Below are 16,415 nucleotides of genomic sequence, written 5' to 3'. Positions count from 1 at the left end.
CTCTCACTTCAGGGGAGAAAGACAACTGTGTTCCAGTCAGCAGATCAAGTGGCTGCATTCAAAGCCAAACTAGAATTATGGGGGCGATGAGTGAACTTTGGGATTTTTGACATGTTTCAAACACTAGCAGAGATTTTGAAAGAGAATGAGCCAGGGCCTTCTTTCTCCTAGCTGGTGCATGATCACCTATCTCAGGTTTCCAGAGTTTGAGCATTACTTCCCAACCACAAAAGACCCCCAAATGGGGAAGAAATGGATCCAAGACCATTTGTGAATAAGCCAGGTGAATCAACTTTGTCTTGCTAAAAGAGGATCAACTGCTTGAGATTGCAAATGATGGTGGCCTTCAAAGTATGTTTGAGACAACTTCAAATCTCCATACGTTCTGGATTAAATTCAAGGTGGAATATCTTGAGAGTGCCACAAAAGCACTGAAAAGCCTGCTTTCATTTCCTACATCCTATCATTTTGAAGCAGGGTTTTCAGCAGTGACAGCAACCAAAAAGAGATTATGGAGCAGACTGGACATAAACAACACATTTCGTGTGTCACTGTCTCCCATCACCCCCAGATAGGACCATCTAGTTGCAGGAAAACAAGCTCAGGGCTACCATTGATTCTGCATTATGGTGAGTTGTATAATTATTTCATTATATATTATAATAGAAATAAAGTGCACAATAAATGTAATGTGCTTGAAACATCCTGAAACCATCCTCTCCCCTCTGGTCCATGGAAAACTTGTCTTCCATGAAACCAGTCTGTGGTGCCAAGAAGTTTGGGGACTGCTGCCATACAGTTTGATTGCTATAGCTGTGTAGTATAATTTGAAGTATGGGAGCACGATACCTCCAGCTTCGTTCTTTTTTTTCTAAAGATTGTTTTGCCTATTCAGGGTCTTTTGTGGTTTCATTTTTAGGATTATTTGTTCTAGTTCTGTGACAAATGCCATGAGTATTTTGATAGGGATTGCATTAAATATATAGATTACTTCGGGTAGTATGGACATTTTAACAATATTAAATCTTTCAATTCATGAGCACGATATATCTTTCCATTTATTTGTACTGTCTTCAATTTCTTTCATCAATGTTTTAAAGTTGTCAGAGTATGGGTCTTTTATTTCCTTATTAGATTTATTCCTAGGTATTTTATTATTTCTGATGTAAATTGGATTGTTTTCTTAATTTCTCTTTCTGATAGTTCATTGTTAGTGCATAGAAATGCAACAGATTTCTGTATATTAATTTTGAATCCTGCAACTCTACTCAATTCATTGATGAGTTCTAGGATTTTTTTGGTTGTGTCTTTTGGATTTTCTATGTATAGTCATGTCATCGGCAAACAGTGTCAGTTTTATTCTTCCTGTCCCACTTGGATTCCTTTTATTTACTTTTCTTGTCTGATTAGTGTGGCTAGGCCTTCCTATACTATGTTAAATAAAAATGGTGAGAGTGGGCATCCTTGACTTGTTCCTGATCTTAGAGGAAAAGATTTCAGCTTTTCACCCTTGAGTATGAAGTTAGCTGATGGCTTGACATATATGGCCTTATTAAGTTGAGGTATATTCCCTCTATAACAACTTTATTGAGAGTTTTTTTTTTAATCATAAATGGATGCTGAATTTTTTCAAAAGCTTTTTCTGCATCTATTGAGCTAATCATATGATTTTTATCCTTTGTTTTGTTATTGTCGTGTATTAAATTGATTGATTTAGGGATATTTAGCCATCTTTGAATCCCTGGGATAAATCCCACTTCGTGATGTATAATACTTTTAATGTATCATGGAATTATTTGTCATTGAGGATTTTTGCACCTGTATTTATTGGGAGTATTGACCTGTAATTTTCTTTGTTTTGTGATATCTTTGTCTGGATAGTGTCAGGGTGATGTTGGCTTTGTAGAATAAGTTCAGAAACATTCTTTCCTCTGCAATTTTTTTGGAAAAGCTTGAGAAGTAGAGGTATTAACTCTTCTCCAAATGTTTGGTGGAGTCATCTGCTCTTGGACGTCTGATTGTTGGTAGTTTTTTTAAATTACTGATTTAATTTCATTACTGGTAATTGATCTGTTCATATTTTCTATTTCTTCCTGGTTCAGTCTTGGGAGATTGTACATTTCTAGGAATTTGTGCATTTCTGCTAGGTTGTTCATTTTATTGGTGTATAATTGTTTGTGGTAAGCTCTTATGATCCTTTGTATTTCTGTGGTGTTGAATATAAGTTCTCCTTTTTCATTTCAGATTTTATTGATTTTGACCCACTCTCTTTTTTCTTGATGAATCTCACTAAAGTTTTATCAATTTTGTTTATGTTTTCAAAGAACCAGCTTCTCATTTCATTGATCTTTCCTATTGTGTTGTGCGTTTTTTTTGTTTGTTTCTATTTCATTTATTTCTACTCTGAGCTTTATGATTTATTCCCTTCTACTAACTTAGGGTTTTGTTGTTCTTCTTTTTCTAGTTCCTTTAGGTGTAAGATTAGGTAGTTTATTTGAGGTTTTTCTTGTTTCTTGTGGTAGGCTTTTACCACTCTATACTTCCCTCTTAGAACCGCTTTTGCTTTGTCCCATAGGTTTTAGATCATTGTGTTTTCATTTTTCTTTGGCTCCAGATATGTTTTTATTTCTTCTTTGATTGACTCAGTGATACATTTGTTGTTTAGTAGCATATTGTTTAGCCTCTAACTCTCTGTGTTTTTTGCAGTTTTTTTCTTGTAATTGACTTCTAGTCTCATAGCATTGTGTTAGAAAATATGTTTGATATAATTTCAATCTTCTTAAATTTACTTCTTAAATTTATTTACTTTAAAATAAATTTTAAATTTGTGGCCTAGCATGTGATCTAACCTGGAGAATGTTCTATGTGTCCTTGAAAAAAATGGATAGAATACTGCTTTTGAATGGAATGTTCTATACATATCTATTAAGTCCAGCTAGTTTAATGTGTCATTTAAGGTCACTGTTTTCTTATTAATTTTCTCTCTGTCCTTTCTGAATTATCTGTCCATTGATGTTAGTGAGGTGTTAAAGTCCCTTACCATTAGTGTATTACTGTCAACTTCTCCTTTTATGTCTGTTAATATTTGCTTTATGTATTTAGGTGTTCCTATGTTGGATGCATATATATTTACAACTGTTATACCTTCTCAAGGGATTGATCCCTTGATCACTATGTAATGTTCTTCTTTTTCTCTTGTTACAATTTTTGTTTTAATGTCTATTTTGTCTGAAATAAGTACTGCTACTCTGGCTTTCTTTTCATTTCCATTTGCATGAAATATCTTTTTTCATCCCTTCACTTTCAGTCTGTGTGTGGCTGTGCCTTTAGATCTGAAGTGAGTCTCTTATAGGTAGCATATATATGGGTCTTGTTTTTGTATCCATTCAGCCACTTTATGTCTTTAGATTGAAGTATTTAGTACATTTACATTTAAAGTAATTATTGATAGGTATGTACCTATTACCATTTTGTTAATTGACTTTGGGTATTTTTATGATTTGGGAAGATTTTATTTTTTGGATGTTGTCAGAAATTACAGCAATAAATTCATATATATGTAATTACTACATTCAACAAATAATATTACAATACAATTAATGCATACAAGTACACTTAGAACAGGTTTAATTCCACAGCACCTAAACTGCCCCCAGAGTGACTAAGGTACTCTTCCTCCTCCCTCCCATGTACTGGTTCACTGTTCTAGCTGTTAAGCACAGGTACATGCAAAGTAACACAACTGATTAGCATGGTATTCCTCAGGTCAAGGAAGAGTTAAGGAGTTTAGGTTAAGTGCTAGATCAGAAAGTTGGGGATATACTATTACAAATAGTAAGGAAGTTAATAGCCTAGTTACTTGGAAGAGTATAGAAGCAGCTACTAAGTGGCTAATATACACTGTAGAAGGAACAGCCTTTGTGTTGTTTGTGTAGTTCTTTTTTTTTTTTTTTTTGGTTTCTTTCTTCTTCTTTTGCTCTCTTGCACTGTGATCGATGACTATCTTTAGTGTAATGCTTGAACTCTTTTCTGTTTTTTTTTTAATGTGTATATCTATTATATATCTTTAGTTTGTGGTTACCAGGAGGTTTGTATATAGCAATTCATATAGATACATGTGATTATTTTAAGTTGCTAATCTCTTAAGTACAAATGCATTTTAACAACCCTGCATTTTTACTCTCCTGTTCATGTTTAGTGCTTTTGACATCATATTTTACATCTTTTTGTTTTGTGTATTCCTTAATTGTTTACTGTGGATATATATGATATTATCACTTTTTTCATTTAACCTTCCTACTAGCTTTATACATGGTTGGTTTTCTATCTTTACTATGTATTTACCTTTACTAATGAGATTTTCCTTTCACAATTTTCATATTTCTAGTTGTGGCCTTTTCAGCTTAGAGAAGTCTCTTAACATTTTTTGTAAAGCTGGTTTTGTGGTGCTGAGCCCTTTTAGATTTTGCTTGTCTTCTAATCTCATAGCATCATGTTAGAAAATGTTTGATGTAATTTCAATCTTCTGAAATTTAGAGACTTATTTTGTGGACTATTTTGTGATCTAAAACTGTGATATAAAACTGTTGATCTCTCCTTCAAATCTGAATGAAAGCCTTGCTCAGTAGAGTATTCTTGGTTGCATGTTTTATTCTTTCATCACTTTAAATATATTGTGCCACCCTCTTCTGACCTGCAGAGTTTCTGCTGAAAAGCAGCTGATAGCCTTATGGGAGTTCTCTTGTTCATAATTTGTTACTTTTCTCTTGCTGCTTTTAATATTTTCTATTTTTAAGTTTTGCCACTTTAATTTCAGTGTGTCTCGGTGTGGTTCTCTTTGTGTTGATCATGTTTGGGACCCTCTGTGCTTTCTGGACCTGGAGGTCTGTTTCCTTTCCCAGGTTAGGGAAATTTCCAGCTATTCTGTCTTTAAATATGTTCCATGTCCCTTTCTCTCTTCTCCTTCTAGGACTCCTATAATGTGAATGTTGGTATGCCTGATGTTGTCCTAGAGGTCTCTTAAACTGTGCTCATTTAAAAAAAAAATTATGTTCAGTTTCAGTGATAGCTGCTACTCTGTATTTCTGGTCCATTCTTCTGTATCATCTAATTAATTGTTGACTCCTTTTAGTGTATTTTTATTTCAGTTATTGTATTCTTTACTCTGGTTAGTTCCTTTTTATATTTTCTAACTCTTTTTTAAAATTCTTACTGTGTTCATCCATTCTTGTCTTGAGTTCTTTGAGCATCCTTATGATTACTACCTAAGGCCCTTTATTGGGTAGATTGCTTATCTCCACTTCACTAGGTTCTTCTTCCCTGGTTTTATCTTGTTCCTTCTTTAGGAATGCATTCCTTTGTAACCTCATTTTGCCTAATTATCTGTTTTTAATTCTATGTATTTGGTAGGTTGATTACATTTCCCAATCTTGGAGAAGTGGTCTTTTTTAGGAGATGTCCTATGCATCCCAGCAGCACACTCCCCTCTGGCCACAAGAGCTATATATTTAGAGGTTCCCCCTCTGTGGGCTGCATGGGCTCTTCTGTTGTGGTGGGTTAACTACGATGGGTGATCTGGTTAGCATGGCTGGCACATGGTCCAATTGGTTGTCAGGCTCTGCCCTTGTTTACAGGCTGCCAGCTGCTTGTGGGTGGGGTCTGGTCATGGGTTGGCTGACTGTAGAGCCCTGGTTGGGGGGGTGTCTCAGGGCTAGTGTTGATGGGTGGATTCAAGTCCTTGGGTGGGTGGTTTTGGGACCAAGTGTCCTGGATCTAGTTTTGGCCTCGTGGTGGGAAAGGTCAGCTCCTGAAATGGGTGGCTGTGGGATCTGGGTTGTCCCAAAGTTGGCACTGGCCTATGGGTGAGTGGGGCTGGATCCCAGTGTGTGTGGTTGAGGAGCCCAAGATGTCACAAAGCTGGTGTTGTCCTGCTGATTGCCAGGGCTGGGGCCCAGAGGTCGTTAGGGCTAGTGCTGGCCTGCTGGTGGATGGAGTCTGGTTCCAGAGTCTCTGGCTACAGTACCCTGGAGATCCTGGAGCTGGTGTCTGTCCACTGATGGGCAAGGCCAGTTCCTGACACAACTGGCTATGGCATGCGTGGTGTCCCAAAGCTGGTATTGACCTGCTGGTGGGTGGGTCCTGGGGTCTCTGGCTCAGGACTCCAGGGATCTCAGAGTTGGTGTTGGCCCCTTGAAGTAGGGTGCCTGGGGCTAGAGGTGATTGCTGGCAGAGCAGAGTCCTGTGGAGTCCCAGGGTCTCTGGATGCAGGGTCTTGGATGTCCTGGAGTTGGTTTCAGCTGGCTGGTGGTAGAGCCAGGGCCCAGGGGCCTTGGGACTTGTGCCTGTCCAGCGATGGGTTAGGCTGGTCCCAGGGCTAGTGTGAGCCCACTGGTGGGTGGAGTCAGGTCCTGGGGTCTCTGGCTGCAGGGCTCCAGGGATACTGGGACTAGTGCCAGCACACTGGTGGGTGGGTCTTGGTCCTGGGCTTTCTGGTGGGCAGGTCCAGGTCCTAGGGTGGCTGGGGGCTCAGGGGAAGCTATGGCAGTCAGCCTGCTGATGGATTGGGCTGTGTCCCTGCCTTGTTAGCTGCTTGGCCTGAGGCATCCCAGTATTGGTGCCAACAGGCTGGTGGGCAAGTCCAGGTCCTGGTACTATAAGCTGGAAGGAGGATTCCAAAATAGCATTTGCTAGCACCAGTGTCCATGTGGTAGAAGGAGCTTCCCAAAATTGCTGCCACAATTGTAATTATCCTCCTGTTTGTGGCTCAACCACTGGGGGTATGGGACTTGACTATATTGTGTCTCCACCCCTCCTATAAGTCTTGTTGTAGTTCCTTCTTTATATCTTTAGTTGTAAAAGATCTTTTCTGCTAGTCTTCAGGTCCTTCTCATCAATAATTGCTTCATAAATAGTTCAATTTGTAAAAAAATTTCTCACTGTGTTTCTTCATTCTTCCTCTAAGTTCAATGAGCATCTTTATGACCATTATTTTGACCATTACTTCTTATCTGGAAGATTGCTTATCTCCATTTTGCTTAGCTCTTTTTTTTAGGTTTTGTTTTGTTCTTTCATTTGGAACATATTCCTTTATCTCTTCCTTTTGCCTAACTCTCTGTGTTTGTTTCTATGTATTAGGTAGATCAGCTATATCTCCCTGTCTTGAAAGAGTGGCCTTGTGTAGAAGGTATCCTTTGGGGTTCAGCAGCATGGTCTCCCTGGTCATCAGAGTCAGGTCCTCCAGGAGTACCCTCTGTGTTTGGTGTGTGTGCCCTCTTGTTGTGGCTTACTGTGGGAGAGCCGCTCTGTGGAGCTGGCCTTTGGTGAGTCTGACTCTAAGGCCCAGCTGCAACTGTTACAAAAGCTTTTATGTGCAGGGCTGGGCCCTTCTGCGGAGCCACTTTGGGGGGCATCAGTGAAATCCATGGGTGTCTGACAGGACTGATGGTGTGGGGAGCCACTTTGGAGGGGCTCCAGTGCCTACTGAGGGAGACTGCCAGGTCTGCTTTGGGGGACTGCTGGTTGGATCTGGTCCAAAGCAAGTTGAATGCAAGGCAAAGTGAGTGGTGTTGATTAGATAGGGAGAACCAGAAATGACACCTGATAGTGCTGGGCCAGCAAGATGGACAGTGAGCCACAACCTCCACCCCCCACACCCCCCAACTGGCATCCACCAGTTCCTCCGTACCCAGAGAAAGTTCCAACAGATCCCTGCCCCTCAGGCATATGCTCTAAAATTAGTTGATTAATCTCCTTCATGTATGACTGAGGTGCTTTTCAAACTACTGTCTCTGTGCTGGGAATTGGGAGAGGGTAAGTTTTTAAGTGTGAACCCTATAATAGTGGATTCTCAGTTTCCTATAGCCCTCTGGCTCTCCTGGAAATAAGCCCTGCTGGTTTTCAAAGTCAGACATTATGGGGACTCATGTTCCCAATGCAGGTTCCCCAGGCTGGGGAACCCAACGTGGGGTTTGGAGCCCTCATTCCTCAGGGACGACCTCTGAGCCTATGATATTCCTTCCAGCAATGAGTTGCAGTGACGGAGTGTGGGTTCTGGCTAGAGCATGTCTCTGCCCCTCCTATCCATCTCAATGTGGCTTTTTCTTTTTATATTTAGTTGTGGAAGTCTTTCTATTAGTCTTCAGGTTGGTCTCAGATATAGTTTCTCTACATATAGTTGTAATTTTGGTGTGTTCGTGGGAGGAAGTGAGTCGAGGATCTTCCTACTCTGCCACCTTGTCCTGGTCCCTGGATTGAAATTGATTAACTTTGTATACAATGCTTGGAAATTAGTAGGTATTGGATAAATGTTTGCTGAATAAATGAGCAAATAGATGAGTGTTGTATACATGTTAAGAAAGCAAAATGATAGTGTGGGGTGGGCAGAGACAAGAAAAATTGTTTCTCTTCTGTTAGCTGCAAGATATTTGTAATATATTATAATCTTACACAGAATATTTGACTTTTAAGTTTACATTATGATAGCAATCAGCAGAAATAGACACAAATTAATTATAAAATAGAATTCAAATATATATATTTCTAGTATAGTTTCTATGGTTTTAAAGGGAAAGACATAGGGCAAGTACAGATACAATTTAAGCCTGGACTTTGGAAAAATGTAACAATCATTTGGTATGTGACCTAGAAAAAAACCTTAAAAAATAGAAAATAAATTCCCTATATCTAATCTTGATCTTTCTTCCATTTGCCAGTGATTATGTGAACCTTTATTTTCTTCCTTCCTTCCTCCCTTCCCCCCTCCCTCTCTTTCTCTTTTTCTTTCTTTCCTTCTTTTTTCCTTTTTGTAAGAAAAAGACCACTTTAATTTTCTGCCACAATCTGATTTTAAACTTGGCATTGGTTGTATATGAGCTCAGAGAAAACACAGAAAATCAGTAGGGGAGTATTGAATGATTATATGGTTGATCTTAAAGGGAGAATTAGGAGTGAATTTGTCCCTTTACCTTTCTGACTGAATCAAAGTGATCAAAAAGATTAATCACTCCATCTACTGGCAGATAGAATACTTTATCACTGAACTATTTAATATACTCTAGGATTTATAAAGAGTAAATATATTTATAGTGTTTACAAGATTCAGAAAAAGTGTCCTCAAAGGTATTGTTGAATGTTTTACTTCTTTTTTGTTAATTTCACTGTCTTTTAAACATTTGAAGAGTAGATGCAAAATTCTACTGAAATAAATTATGAAGTTCTCTTTTCTATTTAAAGAGAAATAGGGAATTCCCTGGTGGCGCAGTGGTTGAGAGTCCACCTGCCGATGCAGGGGACGCGGGTTCGTGCCCCGATCCGGGAAGATCCCACATGCCGCGGAGCGGCTGGGCCCGTGAGCCATGGCCGTTTAGCCTGCGCGTCCGGAGCCTGTGCTCCGCAACGGCGGAGGCCACAGCAGTGAGAGGCCCGCGTACTGAAAAAAAAAAAAGAAGAGAGAGAAATAGTGCTTGTCTTTCCCTAAACCATAGTAGATACTTCTATGCAGCTGCTTTCTATTTAAGGCTAGTAAAACTGATTTATTTTATATTTCTAAAATTATCAAGAATATTTTTATCTTTTTTTTTAAAGCTGAGCTTTTGAATGTTTCTGACAACTATAATAATGGAAACTATTCTAATAAGTGTTCTTGCAGCATCAACTAAAACAAATTAGTTGAACACAATTTAATCCTAGAATTCACAATTCTTTTAAGACAAAAACTATATTTTTCTTTTTCAAAAAAACTTATATTCTTTGCTTGCTTTACTTTTCAATTTATCTTTTTAAAAAATTTTAGAACAAAATTAGGAATAGCTCCATCCATGGCAACAGTAGCTAAGAGACAATTAGAGACCCCTTTCTAATTCCCACAAATTTATACTAGTCTGACTGAGATATGTAAATGTATTTTCATTTTCTATGAAAACAACAAACCCCATAAATTGTAATGGGGCTTGTACATTCAAATCAATTTGGCAAAAAATAAAATGAAAGAAGTAAAATTTTCCTTTTTTTGGACATAACCTCATGTCTTTTAAGTTCCTCTTATTTTGTTGCAGCTCCTGACTGAGCAAAGCTCTATTTGCAAAAGCAGCTTTATAATGAAGCAAAAGCAGCAAGCTCTGCTAGTACTGTAGTGTAGGAAATTGCTGATATAATTTCTTTGCTGTAGTAATTTGAGTGCCTGACTTGTTCCCATTGCTCCTTATGCATTGTTACTTTAATATATGGAAATGAAACTCTTATACTTTTTTCAGCTTATACAGCAAACTCTAGAAAACCCAAATTTCCTATCATCTTTGGTGGGTGAGATATTCTGGACAAGAAAGCTTCTCAGGTAACTGAGAGCTTACCTTCAGAAACTCCGGGTGCTATTGGGTGCTCTTCCCTTGAACACATAAAAGAAATATCTCTTGTCTGTGTCTTCAAGTGAAGCTCATTCAGACTTTCATTTATTTAACAATAATTTTTTGATCCTCTTTCATATCACTGGGAATATATTGGTAAACAATTAGAATAGACCCTGCTCTGATGGAGATATGTCAACAGTAAAGACAGATAGCTAAAGTAATACAACACAAAGAATTCATTTTCTTGCTACTACAGGTCTTTACCACTTCATCTTAAATTACTGTGCCACTCTGATTCTACATTTGCTCCCGCCTGATTTTTATCAGCTAGAACTATGGGTTGGTCAAGAAGTTTGTCTGGGTTTTCCCACAACAGTATCTGCCTTCTGAGCTTTTACAGACCTCCTTGTTTTCACAATTGTTTCTGTCTGGAATATCCTTACTTTTTTCTGTTCCTGGAAAAATACAATGCATTTTCAATTTAAATGTCTGTTTTCTCTGTGAAGCATTTCTGACTGTCTTGATTACATTCAGTCCCCACATCTTCTGGGTTCCTGATATATTTTGTAATACTTCTGTTTCTGAACCCATCAAATTGTTTTGTAATTATTTATTCGTGTTTCTGATATCCCAGCTTGAGTGTAAGCATTCTCAGTGTAGGAAACATGTTTTCTCGTCTTTGTACAGCCCTGCAATGCCTGGAATGATGTCTGGCACATAGATGTTGAATTAATATATTAGGAATCAAGGGCAGAATTGTCTAGTCTACTACTGTTGACTCATTCCTACTGTTAGAATGTGTGCTGTTTAATCCTATAGATGATGCAAATAATCAAAGCTATTATCTCCAATTATCAGGTTTCTTCTTCAGTGACTACTCCTTATAACTGAAGGTAGCTTTACTCTTTTCTTTGTGCTTCTTTTTGTCTCGTCTATCCCTTACTCTTGTTTTTGTGTTTTCTTTAAAAATTTTAGTGTGAAAAAATGACTTTATGGCCATTAGCCAGTAACTAAATAAAACGTGTATTTCCTTCTAGATAATGATACAACCAGTTATGGCATAAGAGGCAGGCTACTGAAGCCTTTGGTTGTTTTTGATGCTTTATTCAGAGCCAGAGATGTTTTTGGAAGTGGAGGTGGATTGGGTAGAGTTCTAGATTTAATACAATTTTTTAATGTTAGAGAATTCTGAAAATTTGTAAATGCAGGCTCTAAATAAAGAGTCTTATCTGTTGCCATGCGTTTGGCAACTTGCCAAAAATCCTGTCTGGGCTCTGACATCTCATTTAAGTAGTACTAGGTAAGGAGGTGGCCTTGGATTTAGAATAAGTTAGCTGGGGGCTATGTCCACATTTCACCACTTATGTGCAAACAGCCATATTTCTGTTTGTAAGGAATTTTCCTTTTTCTAATAGATCATGCCCTGAGATAGAATTATTGGCTTCCTTTGGTGATGTAACAAACCTCTGAGAGGTCAGTCATGGCTTTTAGGATTTTTTGATTAATTTTCAAACAGTATAACAAGGTCACTGGGTTTGCCAATTATCTGAGTGTCTAGCGGGACACTGAATTTCCCTGTCATATAGTGAAAGCAAGAATACTGTTGAAAGGGGCACCAATTTGAGTATGTATTAGAGGTAGTTTGAGATAACTGTGAGCCAACTGTAGAGCCATTTTCCCCCATTCTTTTGTTAAACATCTATTTCATACTGTAAGGTTGACGCATACCATCTTCTCCTGATAGATACTTGGTTAGACTCCTTAAATACATCCTATGGCCAAATAAATAAAGTGTCCTAGGGCCAATATAGTTCCAGTTCTCTATCTAATACCTTTCATATCATCATGTATTGAACAAGAACTGGCACTCATAGCAAAATTCCTGAGATGCTTGATCATTTTATATGTACTATATTTCTAAAAGAAAGAATATATTTTAGTAGGATTTTAGGAAATGCTTTTGGTTTGAGCCTTAGTTAACTAGATAAGAGTTACTAACTAGAACAGAAATTGCTCATAAATTTATCTTCAGCAGAGCATAATGTCCGACCTAAATAAAGTGGACACTCAATAAATATTTGTAGAATGAATGAATATACAGAAATGGCCACTTGACTGGGGTTTTACTTCATGCTTCTTTTCAACATATAGCCTATGTGTAAAATTATTTATTGCTTCAGGATCAAATGCAAATATCAGGAAGTCTTCATTGGAAATAGCATTATTGACTTTTAGAGTGAGAAGGGTTTTACAAGATCATCTCAGCCCAATGTTTATTTAAAGTAAGGAGAATAAGAGTCATAGGCATTAAGTTACTCCACTTACTTTTTCAAAATTAACAATTGAAGATTTCTTACCCATCTCTCAAAAGCTAAAAACATTAATCATTTTTGGAAACATCATTATTTTGGGAATATGTCAATTGACCAAAGGAAGAGGTAGAAGAAAGTACATGCCATCACACTGCCCAGACTGTATTCCAGAAAAGGAGGGTTTCACTGACTATAGAACACAGAAATCTAGCTGCATGACTCTTGGGTATTTTTCATGGTGTATTAAAAATATGTGAGCAACCATTAGCCTTAAGTGCTATTTTGGTCAAATAATCTTTAATGCCTGAAAGACTGTTAAGATCAAGTTTGTTGCTGCTTTTTTGTATACTGGGTTATACACATGAATCAAAGTCTGACACTTAAATATCCAACTGATAAGGCATAAGATAAAATCATTAGGGACTTTTTGCAAGCAATCAAAATTTAAAATCAAAGTATATGTGTGAAAATAAATAATATATGAAAAGGTTCCCACTTTATAGTGGGCACTTATTTTGACATAAAAACAACTCATTTGTTTCCAGCTATATTAAGCTATTTTGAGCTACTCTATAAAATAATTGATGAAGAAAACTAGGTGAGGTGAATAATGTTAGTGTCCAAAATGGTATATTACTTTAAGTAAAAATTGAAACTCTTTCTATCAATAATTGATCACAAATTCAACAAATACTCAAAAAGTATCTTTAGTTTTAAGTTTCTTTTCATAGTTTTTTCCTGCAGATGATTGAACCAAATTGCCCATTGGATTTAGAGAGACAAAATGTAATTTGTTTTATTGCAGCATGAAACAAACAATATAATAAATCTAACTTGGTAGTTTTGCTATATTTCTATTGCCTTAAATAGCTCTGTGAGTGATATTTACATAAATTCTTTCATTTTTTTCTGTGGTGTAATTTAGGGTGGAAAAGTCAATATAACTTTAAAACACATTTTCAAATACTTGTTTTGAAATTCATGTTTTGAGATGTTTGAACGAATATGTGGTTAACTGCTATTTTAACTAGCAATACATTTATAAGAACTAATTAGTTCATAGCATAAAAATAATTTGGAAAACATGTACAGAAGATAAAGAGCTTTTTGAAGCACTTGTTCGTTAACATATTTTGAGAGAAAATTGTGAGCTATTTCCATTAAGTTTTTGAAAATTGATACAAATTGAAGTGTCAATGAAGTAATTATTGACAGCATGTCACCACAATATGAAGTGTGCCCATCCTTCTAGAAATTTACTAACACATCCCGTTATCCTCATTGTACTAATTTCACTATATTCTGAGAAAGGGCTACCTTTTGTCAAAGGCATTTTTTGACGGGAGATAAAGATGGCAGAGAAGGAGGACATCAAGCTCACTTCCCCCCACAAACACATCAAAAATATATCTATATGTGGAGCAACTTTAGCTGTAAACAACTGAAACTGGCAGAAAAGCTCTTCCACTAACAAGACTGTAAGAAAGATCCACACAGAGATGGGTAGAGAGGGAAGAGAAGAAATCAGGTCGGAACCCCCATCCCTAGCAGGGGACACAGAAAAGGAGGAGGATATCATGGGGTTGGACATTCTCCCTCGACCGTGAGGGGTTCGAACCACATATTGGGTACCCCATACCTGGGGTCTTGCACTAAGACAAGTCCCCTTAGCTGGTTTGTAAACCAGTTGGATTTAACACGAGGCTGTAAGAAATTAACACTTTTGAAGAATGTGCACACACACTTGCTTTTGGGAAAAGGTGCGGGAAGCAGATTGAAAACTCCCTGGGGTTCTGACCAGTTTCCTGTAGCCACCCCAGAGCACACCCCAGCCCACACTGGCAGCCTGCTCCAGCCCCTCTTGCTCTGCTGCAACTCTCCACTAGGGTGAAGGCAGATGATGGTGCTGGCTGGGACCTAGACCTGCACCTGAACAGGGTGTACCGAGTGCAGAGGAGGCAGTTTGGGATTGGCCTGGGGCTCTAACTGGCAGGCCAGGGCTGTCACAGTGTGTGCCTGAACCTGCTCCAGGTGTCTGCTCTGATCCCGCTTGATCTTTACTACTGAGATTTTTCCTTTCTTATAAATTCTCACTTCTTGTAGCCTTTTCTTTTCCATTTTAACACTTCTTGTAGAGTCGGTTTAGTATTATAACAAACTCACGGGTCACATCATATTCAACAGTGAAAAGCTGAAAGCTTTACCTCTAAAATCAGGAACAGGACAAGGATGCCCAGCCTTGTCACTTCTATTTTCATAGTATTGGAAGTCCTACCCACAGAAATAAGATGAGAAAAAGTAATAAAAGGCATCCACATTGGAAGGGAAGAAGTAAAACTGTCACTACTTGCAGATGACATATTACTATATATACAAAACCCTAAAATTTCCACTAAAAAACCATTAGAACTAATAAAACAATTTAATAAAGTTGCAGGATACAAGATTTATATACAGAAATCTGTTGCTATTCTATACACTAATAATGAACTATGGGAAAGAGAAAGCAAGAAAACAATCCCATTTACAATTGCATCAAGGAGGTTAAAGACCTATACTTTGAAAAATATAAGGCATTGATGAAGGGAATTTGAAGCTGACCCAAAGACTTGAAAGGTATCCCATGTTTATGAACTGTAAGAATTAACATTTAAAAAATGTCCATACTACCCAAAGCAATGTACAGATTTAATGCAATCCCTATCAAAATACAAGGACATTTTTCACAGAACTAGAATAAATTATCCAAAAATTTATATGGAACCACAAAAGACCCTGAATAGCCAAAGCAAGATTGAGAAAAAAAGAATAAAGCTGGAGGTATTACACTCCCTGACAACGGACTATACTACAAAGCTACAGTCATCAAAACAGTATGGTACTGGCACCAAAAAGACACATATATCAGTGGAACAGAATAAAGAGCCTAGAAATAAACCCATGAACCTATGGTCAATTAATCTACAATAAAGAGGCAAGAATATACAATGGAGAAAAGACAGTCTCTTCAATAAGTGGTTCTGGGAAAACTGGACAGTTACACGTAAAAGAATGAAATTAGAACATTTTGTCAGACCATATACAAAAAAAACACTCAAAATGGATGAAAGACCTAAATGTAAGACTGGAAACCATAAAACTCCTAGAAGAAAACATATGCAGAACACATTATTTGACATAAGTCATAGCAACATATTTTGGATCATTCTCTTCAAGCAAAGGAAACAAAAGCAAAGGTAAACAAATGGGACTTAATTAAACTTAAAAGCTTCTGCACAGCAAAGGAAACCATTGACAAATAGAAAGACAACTTAGTTAATGAGAAAAATTACTTACAAATGATATGACTGATAAGGGATTAATATCCAAAATATATAAACAGTCCACACAAGATCAAAAAAACAAACAACCTGATTAAAAAATGGGCAGAAGACCTGAACAGATATTTTTCCAAAAAAGACAGAGATGGTCAAAAGGCACAAGAAAAGATGGTCAACATCACTATTTGTTAGAGAAATGCAAATCAAAACCACAATAAGGTAGCACTTCACACTTGTCAGAATGGTTATCATCGTCAAAAGCCCACAAATAACAAATGCTGGCAAGAATATGGAGAAAAGGGAACCCTAGTACACTTTTGGTGGGAATGTAAACTGGTGCAGCCACTATGCAAAATAGTATGGAAGTTTTTAAAAAAATTAAACAATAGAACTACCATATGATTTAGGAATTCCACTCCTGGATATATATCTGAAGAAAA

This window comes from Delphinapterus leucas, chromosome 7 (genome assembly GCF_059928025.1).
Source record: "Delphinapterus leucas isolate spDelLeu-1000000601 "Yukka" chromosome 7, BTC_Dleu_Yukka2, whole genome shotgun sequence".
Taxonomy (NCBI): Eukaryota; Metazoa; Chordata; class Mammalia; order Artiodactyla; family Monodontidae; genus Delphinapterus; species Delphinapterus leucas.
Note: the sequence above shows the minus strand (reverse complement) of the source record.